Here is a 12,209-nt window from a genome sequence, read left to right on the forward strand (position 1 = left end):
TAGTTAAATAGGAAAAGAAATACATGATTTGATTTACTTTTCTTTTTTCAATTTATTTACTATCCAGCCATTAACCCACATCCAGGTTCCCTTTGTGGCAGTTCATCATTCGATTACTCCTCTCTGTCTCTGAGAGGATGCTCCTGCACCCCCAGGCCTCTCCCATTCCTGGGACCTCAAGTCTCTCAAGGATTAGTCATATCTTCTCCCACTGAGGACAGACCAGCCAGTCCTCTCTTGTAGGGGGGTCTAGGACCAGCTAGTGTCTGGGAGTTCCAAGGGGTCTATGTTAGTTGAGACTGCTGGTCTTGCTATGGGGTTGCCCTCCTTTTCTGTTTCTTCCATCCTTCCCCTGATTCAAACATATGGGTCCCAACTCCAGTCCAATGCTTGGGTGTAATTATCTGCATCTGTCTCAGTTGGTTGCTGGTTGGGCGTCACAGGAGGCAGCCATGCTATGCTTCTGTCTGTGTGCACATCATAATATCAGCAATAGTGTCAGACCTTACTGTCTCCCTCTGAGATGGATCCCCAGTTAAGCCAATCACTGGACCTCTGTCTCTTCTCCATTTTTGTCCCTGCAGTTCTTTTAGACAGGAACAAATCTTTGTCAGAAATTTTGATTGTGTGTGGTAACCCCCCCCTCCTCTTGAGGCTCTATCTATGCAGGTGGACTCTTCGAGTTCCCTCTCCCCATTGTTGAACATTTCATCTAAGGTCACGCTCATTGAGTCCTGGGAATCAAATCACACATCTATGGTACTTTCTAGATGGTCTCCCCACCTTCTATCTTCTGAGGCTCCATATTTTCATTCATTTTGCTGGACCTCTGTGCTTCTCTCCTGTTATCCCCCATACTTGATCCTGTCCTCCTTTCCCTTTCTCCTTCCCCTCTCTCACCCAATTATTTTACTCTCTCTGCCTCCCATGATTATTTTCCCACTACTAAGTGGAATTACAGCATCCTCATTTGGAATTTCTGCTTATTAAATTTCTTAAATTTTATGGGTATTTATTCTTAAGTATTCTGGACTTTTTGGACAATATCCACTTATTAGCGAGTATAAACCATGTATATACTTTTGGGTCTGATTTATCTCATGTGGGATGGTATTTTCTAGTTCTATCCATTTACCTGCAAAACTCATGATGCCCCTCCTTCTTAATAGCTGAATAGTATTACATTGTGTAAATGTACCACATTTTCAGTACCCATTCGTACATTGTGGGATGTTTGGGTCATTTCTACCTTCTGGCTGTTTCAAATAAGGCCACTATGAATATCAGGGAGCATGTGTCCCTCTGGTATCTTTTGGGTCTATGCCCAAGATTGGAATAGCCGAGTATTCAGGTAGAACTATTTGCAATTTTCTGAGAAATATCCAATATTTAGATAGGAAAAAGAAACGTGTAGTGATTTTATTTTATTTTATTATTTTTTTTTAAATTTTTTTTATTAACTTGTGTATTTCTTATTTACATTTTGAGTGTTATTTCCTTTCCCGGTTTCCGGGCCAACATCCCCCTAACCCCTCCACCTCCCCTTCTTTATGGGTGTTCCCTTCCCAATCCTCCCCCCACTGCTGCCCTCCCCCCAACAATCACGTTCACTGGGGGTTCAGTCTTAGCAGGACCAAGGGCTTCCCCTTCCACTGGTGATCTGACTAGGCTATTCATTGCTACCTATGAGATCAGAGTTCAGGGTCAGTCCATGTATAGTCTTTGGGTAGTGGATTAGTCCCTGGAAGCTCTGGTTGCTTGGCATTGTTGTTCATATGGGGTCTCAAGCCCCTTCGAGCTCTTCCAGTTCTTTCTCTGATTCCTTCCATGGGGGTCCTGTTCTCAGTTCAGTGGTTTGCTGCTGGCATTCGCCTCTGTATTTGCTGTATTCTGGCTGTGTCTCTCAGGAGAGATCTACATCTGGCTCCTGTCGGCCTGCATTTCTTTGTTTCATCCATCTTGTCTAATTGGGTGGTTGTATATGTATGGGCCACATGTGGGGCAGGCTCTGAATGGGTGTTCCTTCTGTCTCTGTTTTAATCTTTGCCTCTATATTCCCTGACCAGGGTATTCTTGTTCCCCTTTTAAAGAAGGAGTGAAGCATTCACCTTTTGATCATCCGTCTTGAGTTTCATGTGTTCTACGCATCTAGGGTAATTCAATCATTTGGGCTAATAGCCACTCATCAATGAGTACATACCATGTGTGTTTTTCTATGATTGGGTTACCTCACTCAGGATGATATTTTCCAGTTCCAACCATTTGCCTATGAATTTCATAAAGTCATTGTTTTTGATAGCTGAGTAATATTCCATTGTGTGGATGTACTACATTTTCTGTATCCATTCCTCTGTTGAAGGGCATCTGGGTTCTTTCCAGCTTCTGGCTTTTATAAATAAGGTTGCTATTAATATAGTGGAGCATGTGTCTTTTTTATATGTTGGGGCATCTTCTGGGTATATGCCCAAGAGAGGTATAGCTGGGTCCTCAGGAAGTTCAATGTCCAATTTTCTGAGGAACCTCCAAACTGATTTCCAGAATGGTTGTACCAGCCTGCAATCCCACCAACAACGGAGGAGTGTTCCTCTTTCTCCACATCCTTGCCAGCATTTGGTGTCACCTGAGTTTTTGATCTTAGCCATTCTGACTGGTGTGAGGTGAAATCTCAGGGTTGTTTTGATTTGCATTTTCCTTATGACTAAAGATGTTGAACATTTCTTTAGGTGTTCCTCAGCCATTCAGCATTCCTCAGGTGTAAATTCTTTGTTTAGCTCTGAACTTCATTTTTAATAGGGTTATTTGTCTCCCTGCAGTCTAACTTCTTGAGTTCTTTGTATATTTTGGATATAAGCCCTCTATCTGTTGTAGGATTGGTAAAGATCTTTTCCCAATCTGTTGGTAGCCATTTTGTCCTAACTACAGTGTCCTTTGCCTTACAGAAACTTTGCAGTTTTATGAGATCCCATTTGTTGATTCTTGATCTTAGAGCATAAGCCATTGGTGTTTTGTTCAGGAAATTTTTTCCAGTGCCCATGTGTTTGAGATGTTTCCCCACTTTTTCTTCTATTAGTTTGAATGTATCTGGTTGATGAGGAGGTCCTTGATCCACTTGGACTTAAGCTTTGTACAGGGTGATAAGCATGGATCGATCTGCATTCTTCTACATGCTGACCTCCAGTTGAACCAGCACCATTTGCTGAAAATGCTATCTTTTTTCCATTGGATGGTTTTGGCTCGTTCGTCAAAAATCAAGTGAGCATAGGTGTGTGGGTTCATTTTTGGGTCTTCAATTCTATTCCATGGGTCTATCTGTCCGTCACTGTACCGATGCCATGCAGTTTTTATCACTATTGCTCTGTAATACTGCTTGAGTTCAGAGTTAGTGATTCCCCCTGAAGTCTTTTTATTGTTGAGGATAGTTTTAGCTATCCTGGGTTTTTTGTCATTCCCCATGAATTTGCGAATTGTTCTAACTCTTTGAGGAATTGGATTGGTATTTTGTTGGGGATTGCATTGAATCTGTAGATTGCTTTTGGTAATATGGCCATTTTTACTATATTAATCCTGCCAATCTATGAGCATGGGAGATCTTTCCATTTTCTGAGGTCTTATTCAATTTCTTTCTTCAGAGTCTTGAAATTCTTATTGTACAGATCTTTTACTTGCTTGGTTAAAGTCACACCTAGGTACTTTATATTATTTGGGACTATTATGAAGGGCGTCGTTTCCCTAATTTCTTTCTCGGCTTGTTACTCTTTTGTGTAGAGGAAGGCTACTGATTTATTTGAGTTAATTTTATACCCAGCCACTTTGCTGAAGTTGTTTATCAGCTTTAGTAGTTCCCTGGTGGAACTTTTGGGATCACTTAAATATACTATCATATCATCTGCAAATAGTGATATTTTGACTTCTTCTTTTCCAATCTGTATCCCCTTGATCTCCTTTTGTTGTCTGATTACTCTGGCTAGAGCTTCAAGAACTATTCTGAATAAGTAGGGAGAGAGTGGGCAGCCTTGTCTAGTCCCTAATTTTAGTGGGATTGCTTCAAGTTTCTCTCCATTTAGTTTAATGTTAGCAACTGGTTTGCTGTATATGGCTTTTACTATGTTTAGGTATGGGCCTTGAATTCCTATTCTTTCCAGGACTTTTATCATGAAGGGGTGTTGAATTTTGTCAAATGCTTTCTCAGCATCTAATGAAATGATCATGTGTTTTTGTTCTTTCAGTTTGTTTATATAATGGATCACGTTGATGGTTTTCCGTATATTAAACCATCCCTGCATGCCTGGGATGAAGCCTACTTGATCATGGTGGATGATTGTTTTGATGTGCTCTTGGATTCGGTTTGCCAGAGTTTTATTGAGTATTTTTGCATCGATATTCATAAGGGAAATTGTTCTGAAGTTCTCTTTCTTTGTTGTGTCTTTGTGTGGTTTAGGTATAAGAGTAACTGTGGCTTCATTGAAGGAATTCGGTAGTGCTCCATCTGTTTCAATTTAGTGGAATAGTTTGGATAATATTGGTATGAGGTCTTCTATGAAGGTCTGATAGAATTCTGCACTAAACCCGTCTAGACCTATTCTCTTTTTGGTTGGGAGACCTTTAATGACTGCTTCTATTTCCTTAGGAGTTATGGGGTTGTTTAACTGGTTTATCTGTTTCTGATTTAACTTTGGTACCTGGTATCTGTCTAGGAAATTGTCCATTTCCTGCAGATTTTCAAGTTTTGTTGAATATAGGCTTTTATAGTAAGATCTGATGATTTTTTGAATTTCCTCTGAATCTGTAGTTATGTCTCCCTTTTCATTTCTGATTTTGTTAATTTGGACACACTCTCTGTGTCCTCTCGTTAGTCTGGCTAAGGGTTTATCTATCTTGTTGATTTTCTCAAAGAACCAACTTTTGGTTCTGTTGATTCTTTCTATGGTCCTTTTTGTTTCTACTTGGTTGATTTCAGCTCTGAGTTTGATTATTTCCTGCCTTCTACTCCTCCTGGGTCTATTTGCTTCTTTTTGTTCTAGAGCTTTTAGGTGTGCTGTCAAGCTGCTGACATATTCTCTTTCCTGTTTCTTTCTTCAGGCACTCAGCGCTATGAGTTTTCCTCTTAGCACAGCTTTCATTGTGTCCCATAAGTTTGGGTATGTTGTACCTTAATTTTCATTAAATTCTAAAAAGTCTTTAATTTCTTTCTTTATTTCTTCCTTGACTAGGTTATCATTGAGTAGAGCATTGTTCAATTTCCACGTACATGTGGGCATTCTTCCCTTATTGTTATTGAAGACCAGTTTTAGGCCGTGGTGGTCCGATAGCACGCATGGGATTATTTCTATCTTTCTGTACCTGTTGAGGCCCGTTTTTTGACCAATTATATGGTCAATTTTGGAGAAAGTACCATGAGGAGCTGAGAAGAAGGTATATCCTTTTGCTTTAGGATAGAATGTTCTATAAATATCTGTTAAGTCCATTTGGCTCATGACTTCTCTTAGTCTGTCTATGTCTCTGTTTAATTTCTGTTTCTATGATCTGTGCATTGATGAGAGTGGGGTTTTGAAATCTCCTACTATTATTATGTGATGTGCAATGTGTGCTTTGAGCTTTAATAAGGTTTCTTTTATGTATGTAGGTGCCCGTGTATTTGGAGCATCAATATTTAGGATTGAAAGTTCATCTTGGTGGATTTTTCCTTTGATGAATATGAAGTGTCCTTCCCTTTCTTTTTTGATGACGTTGGGTTGAATATCTATTTTATTCAATATTAGAATGGCTACTCCAGCTTGCTTCTTCCGATAATTTGCTTGGAAAGGTGTTTTCCAGCCTTTTACTCTGAGGTAGTGTCTGTCTTTGTATTTTGGGTATTTTTCCTGTTAGGCAGCAAAATGTTGGGTCCTCATTGCACATCCAGTTTGTTAATCTGTGTCTTTTTATTGGGGAATTGAGTCCATTGATGTTGAAAGATATTAAGGAATAGTGCTTGTTGCTTCGTGATGTATACGAGTTTGGATGTGAGATTATGTTTGTGTGCTTGTATTCTCTTTGTTTTTTTTTGTTTTTGTGCAAAACAATTAGTTTCTTGCTTTTTCTAGGGTGTAGCTTGCCTCCTTGTGTTGGGCTTTACCATTTATTATCCTTTGTATGCCTGGATTTGTAGAAAGATATTGGGTAAATTTGGTTTTCTCATGGAATGTCTTGGTTTCTCCATCTATGTTAATTGATGATTTTGCAGGATACAGTAACCTGGGCTGGCATTTGTGTTCTTTTAGGGTCTCTATGACATCTGTCCATGATCTTCTGGATTTCATAGTCTGTGGTGAGAAGTCTAGTGCAATCCTAATAGGTCTGCCTTTATATATTACTTGAACATTTCCCCTTACTGCATTTAATATCCTTTCTTTGTTTTGTGCATTGGTGTATTATGTGACAGGAGTAGCTTCTTTTTTGGTCCAATCTATTTGGAGTACTGTAGACTTCGTATATGTTTATTGGCATCTCTTTCTTTAGGTTAGGGAAGTTTTCTTGTATGATTTTGTTCAAGATATTTAGTGGTCCTTTGAATTGGGAGTCTTCACTCTCTTCTATACCTATTATCCTTAGGTTTGATCTTCTCATTGTGTCCTGGATTTCCTGTATGTTTTGTGCCAGTAAGTTTTTCCATTTCACATTATCTTTGACAGTTATTTCAATGATTTCTGTGGAATTTCTGCTCCTAAGTTTCTCTCTATTTTCTCTTATATTCTGTTGGTGATGCTTGTATCTGTAGCTCCTTGTCTCTTCCTTTGGCTGTTTATGTCCAGGGTTGTCTCCCTTTGTGCCTTCTTTATTGCTTTCATTTCTATTTTTAATACCTTCACCTGTTTGATTGTGTTTTCCTCTAATTCTTTCAGAGATTTTTTTTTTGCATTTCCTCTCTATAGGCTTCTGCTTGTTTATTTGTGTTTTTCTGCATTTCTCTAAGTGAGTTCTTTATATCTTTCTTGAAGTCCTCCATCATCATGATCAAATGTGATTTTGAATCTAGATCTTGCTTTTCTGGTGTGTTTGGATATTCAGGGCTTGCTTTGGTGGGAGAATTGGGCTCTAGTGATGTCATGTAGTCTTTGTTTCTGTTCCTTGGGTTCCTGCACTTGCCTCTCGCCATCAGGATATTGTTACCTTGTTCTGCTATTTCTGACAGTGGGTTGTATGTCCTATAGGCCTGTGTGTCAGGAGAGCTGTAGACCTGTTCTCCTGTTCTCTTTCAGCCAATTATGGGAACAGAGTGCTCTGCTTTCAGGCGTATAATCGTTACTATGTATTTGTCTTCAGGTTTTCCTGTGGGTGTTTGTATAAGTCCACCAGGCAGGTCACTTGGAGCAGAAAAGTTGGTCTTGCCTCTGGTCTCCGGTCTGAAGTCCACTTCTCTGAGCCTGGTTTCAGCTCTCTGTGAGAGCAGCAACCAAAAGGGCCTGCCCTGCCTTCGCTTGGGACCCTGTGCACAGGAGGCCCAGATGAAGCTAGGCATTTTCCTCTAGAGTCAGAAATGTGGGCAGAGAGTAGTCTCCTCTGGCTTCCCAGGCATGTCTGCCCCTCTGAAGGTTTAGCTTTCCCTCCCACGGTATTTGGGTGCATGGAGCTCTTTGACCTGGTCCCTTTAGATACGGGTAGTGTCTGGGACTGCTATCTAGTGTCTTGAGTCCCCCTATCTTCCTGTCCCAGAGGCCCTATACAGTTTCCTCTTGGACCAGGGATGTGGGCAAGGATGGGCAGTACTGGAGTCCTGCCCTGCAGACTCAGGAGTGCCCACCTGTCTGGGCGGTGAGCTCTCTCTCCCACAGGGTTTGGTAGCAGGGATCTGTGGGCCAGGATCAGCGAGACAAGTCTTTTGTGACTGGTTTACATCACTCAACATGATATTTTCTAATTCCATCCTTTTCCCTATGAATTTCATGAAGTCATTGTTTTTAATAGCTGAGTAGTGCTCTATTGTGTAAATATACCACATTTTCTGTATTTCCTCCATTGAAGGACATCTGGGTTCTTCCCATCTTCTGGATATTGTAAACAAGGCTAATGTGAACATAGTGCAGTTTTGTCAAATGAACCACACACTTATGATCAGTTGGTCTTTGACAAAGGAGATAAAACCATCCAGTGGGAAAAAGACAGCATTTTCAAGAAATGGTGCTGGTTCAACTGGAGGTCAGCATGCAGAAAAATGCAACTAGTTCCACTCTTATCTACTTGTACCAAGCTCAAGTAATACTGGATCAAAAACCTCCACATAAACCAGATACACTGAGAGTAATAGAAGAGAAGATGGGAAGAGCCTTGGGCACAGGGGAAAATTTCCTGAACAGAATGCCAATGGCTTATGCTCTAATATCAAGAATCAACAAATAGGACCTCATAAAACTGTAAAGCTTTTGTAAGGCAAAAGACACTGTGAATAGGACAAAATTGTAACCAACAGATTGGAGAAAGATCTTTACCAATCTGACATCTGATAGAAGACTAATAGCCAATATATCCAAAAAACTCAAGAAACCAAACTCCAGAGAACCAAATAACCTAATACAATGTGGTACAAAGATAAAAAATTCTCAACTGAGGAATCTTGAATGGCTGAGAAGCACCTAAAGAAACTTTCAACATCATTAGACATCAAGGAAATGCAAATCAAAACAACTCTGAGATTTTACTTTACACTAGTCAGAATGGATAAGATAAAAAACTCAGATGATCGCAGATGCTGGTGAGGATGTGGAGAAAGAGGAACACTCCTGCATTGTTTGTGGGATTGCAAACTGGTATAACCACTCTGGAAATCAGTTTGGCAGTTCCTTAGAAAATTGGACATAATATTATTTGAGGACCCAGCTCTAACACTCCTGGGCATATACCAAGGAGTCTCTTCTAATCTTTACTCTAAAACCAGAGCCACATGGCTGAATCTGCCTAGTTTTACTGCTCTCCGTGTCTTGAATGCTTCCCCCTTGTTCTACTTCATTGTTTAATGCTTAAGCTTGGCTCTCTTGGAACTTTCTTTGCAAACTGTTATTGAACTCAGAGATCTGCACAGGTATGCCTCCTGTATTCTGGGATTGGAGATATGTATCACCACTCTGGGATTTAAGCTTTTCCTACTTGGAAACTGCTCTGTACCCAGCTCGTTTTGTTCTCAAATATCCTCTTTTTCTGTCTTCTGGGATTAAAGGAGTGCACTACTCTGCCTGCACCCAAGATTTTCATGGCCACTATTCCTCAAGATTTGCATTAAAAGCCTGTATCTTCTCTTTCTGGATTATAGTTCATTTCAAATTAAAATTCCAAATGAAAATAGTAACCAGTTAGTAATATCTAACATGAAATAAATATTTACTTTTCTATGCTTACCTGAGTGTGATCTTGCCCAGAACTCACCACTCCCTTTTTCTTTTATCTCATGGAACATGCAATTCATCCACATTCTACTTGTTGGTGCTCCTTTATTCATTGAAGCATACATTCTGTACTTTTCATTTTGAACTTGATACAATTGATCAAAATACTCTTCAAGAGAATTAAACAATAGAACAAAGTCTCTGCTGGGCTTTTTTGAAACTTTATCAATTCAATCAGTGTACATTTCTTTACATTAGCCTCAAGTATACTCTTCGGACAAGGGAAAAAGCAACCTCATTCTTCACCAAAATGCCACAATGCAGTTTGTAGGTCATACACTGAAATCCATCTCCATTGAAACCTCTTGGGCCAGGTCTGCATAGTTGAAATCTCCTTCCAGACAAATGCCTTCCATATTTCTACTATGATGGCCCATTAGGCTCAACTGAACACAACCCACTGCTTTCTAAAGTCCCCAAATCCACATTTCTCCAAACACCAGCATGGTCCTACCTATCATAGCAGTGCCCCATTGCTGGTACCAACTTCTGCCTTAGTTAGGATTTACACTGATGTGAAAACCTTAGGGTTTTCTGCTATGAACAGATATCTGATCAAGACAACCACTATAAAGAATAACATTTAACTGGGGTTGACATACAATTTCAGTCCATTATCATCAGGGCAGGAGCATGAGAGCATACAGACATACATGGGGTGGAAGTGCTGAGTGTTCTATATATTCATCTGAAGGCAGCTAGGAAAATATTGCCTTTCAGGGAGCTAGAATGAGAGTCTTAAACCCATAGTGACAAATTTCATCCAACAAGGCCATGCTTACAACAAGGCCACACCTCCAAATAGTGCCACTCCCTTGGCCAAGCCTATCAAACAACCATCGACAACATTGCTAAGGTAACATTTATAAAGGACAACATTTAATTGAGGTTAAGGAATAGGTTCATATGTTCAGTTCATTTTCTTCAAGGCAAGAAGCATGGCATCATTTAGGCAGTCATGGCACTGTAGAAGCTGTGAGTTCTACATCTTGTTCTGAAGACAAACAGAAGATTTGCTTTCTAGGGCAGATTGGGGGAAGCTCTCAAATCCCAACCCCACAGTGCCACACTTTCTGTAACAAGACCACACCTCTTCCAACAAGGCTCCACCTTCTAATAATGTCATTCTTAGGGCCAAGCAAATTCAAATCACCGAAAGTGATATAGCTGGGTATTGAGGTAGAACTATTCCCAGTTTTCTGAAAAATTGCTAAATTGATTTCCCAAAAATTGTTGTACAACTTTGCAAACCCACTACCAATGTAGGAGTGTTACTCTTGCTATACATTCTCTGAAACATGTAATGTATCACTTGAGGTTTTTGAACTTAGCCATTCTGACTTGTGTAAGATGGATTCTCAGACTTCTTTTGATTCACATTTCCTTGACGACTGATGACTTTGAACATTTCTTTAAGTGTTTGTAAGCCATATGTTATTCCTGTTGAAAATTCTCTGTTTAGCTCTGTCCACCTGTTAAAATTGGGTTATTTGGTTTGTTGGGGTCTGTTTTGGGGTTTTACTACTGTAAACAGACACCATGACCAAGGAAACTCTTATAATAACAATATTTAAGTGAGGCTGGCTAAAAAGTTCAGAGGTTCAGTTCATTATCATCAAAGCAGAAACAAGACAGCATCCAGAAAGGCACGGTGCAGAAGGAGCTGAAAGTTCTACATCTTTATCTGAAGTCTTCCAGGCAGATAGGGTGTACGTTTTAAGTCCACATCCACATTGGCATACCTACTCTTAATAGTACCATTTTCTGACCAAGCATATACATTGTCAAACTTCTTGGGTTCCTTATAAATTTTGGATTTTAGACCTCTGTCAGATGTAGGGATGGTGAAGGTACATTCTTGATATGTAGGCTGCTGTTTTGTCCTAATGACAGTGCCCTTTGCATTAGAGTAGCTTTTCAGTTTCAAGACACCCCATTAATCAATTATTAATCTTACAGCCTGAGCTGTTTTGGTCAGGAATCTGTCTCCTGTAACAATGAGTTCAAGGCTATTCCCTACTTACTGTTATATTAAATTAAGTGTATCTAGTTTTAGGATGAGGTCTTTGATCCACTAGTACTTGAGTTTTAGGCAGGGTTATAGATATGGACTTACTTGCATTTTACTACATATAGATATTCAGTTAGACCTGGAGCTTGTGTTAGAGATGCTTCCTTTTCTCCATTGTGTGGATTTTCCACTTTTGTCAAACAAACAAACAAACAAACAAACAAACAAACAAGCAAGCAAGCAAGAAAAAAAGAACCGAAACAAACATATGTCCTTAGGTGTGTGGTTTTATTTCAGGGACTTCTATTTGATTACATTCATCAACCTGTCTTTTTCTATAGCAATATCTTTCCATTTTTATTACTATTGTTCTTTGGTCAGGGATGGTCATATCTCTGGAAGTTCATTTATTGTTCAGGATTTTTTAGCTCTCCTGATTTTTCTTTTCTTCTTTTTTTTTTTGCTTTGTTTTTTTCCATTTGAAGTTGAGAATTACTCTGTCAAAGTTTGTAAAATATTGTGTTGGAATTTTTTTATGTGAATTGAATTGAATCTGAAAATTTCTTGTGGTTGGGTAGACATTTTCACTCTGTTAATTCTAGTGATCCATGAATATGGAAGATCTTTCCATCATGTAATATCTTCCTCAATTTCTTTCTTCAGCACCTTGAAGTTCTTGTCATTTATGTCTTTCACTTGTTTAGAGTTATACCAACATATTTTATACTTTTTGTAAAATATTACGACATTATTTATATTACAATTTTTATATTGTGAAGGGT

This window comes from Rattus norvegicus, chromosome 3, assembly GCF_021556685.1.
Source record: "Rattus norvegicus strain SHRSP/BbbUtx chromosome 3, alternate assembly SHRSP_T2T, whole genome shotgun sequence".
Lineage (NCBI taxonomy): Eukaryota > Metazoa > Chordata > Mammalia > Rodentia > Muridae > Rattus > Rattus norvegicus.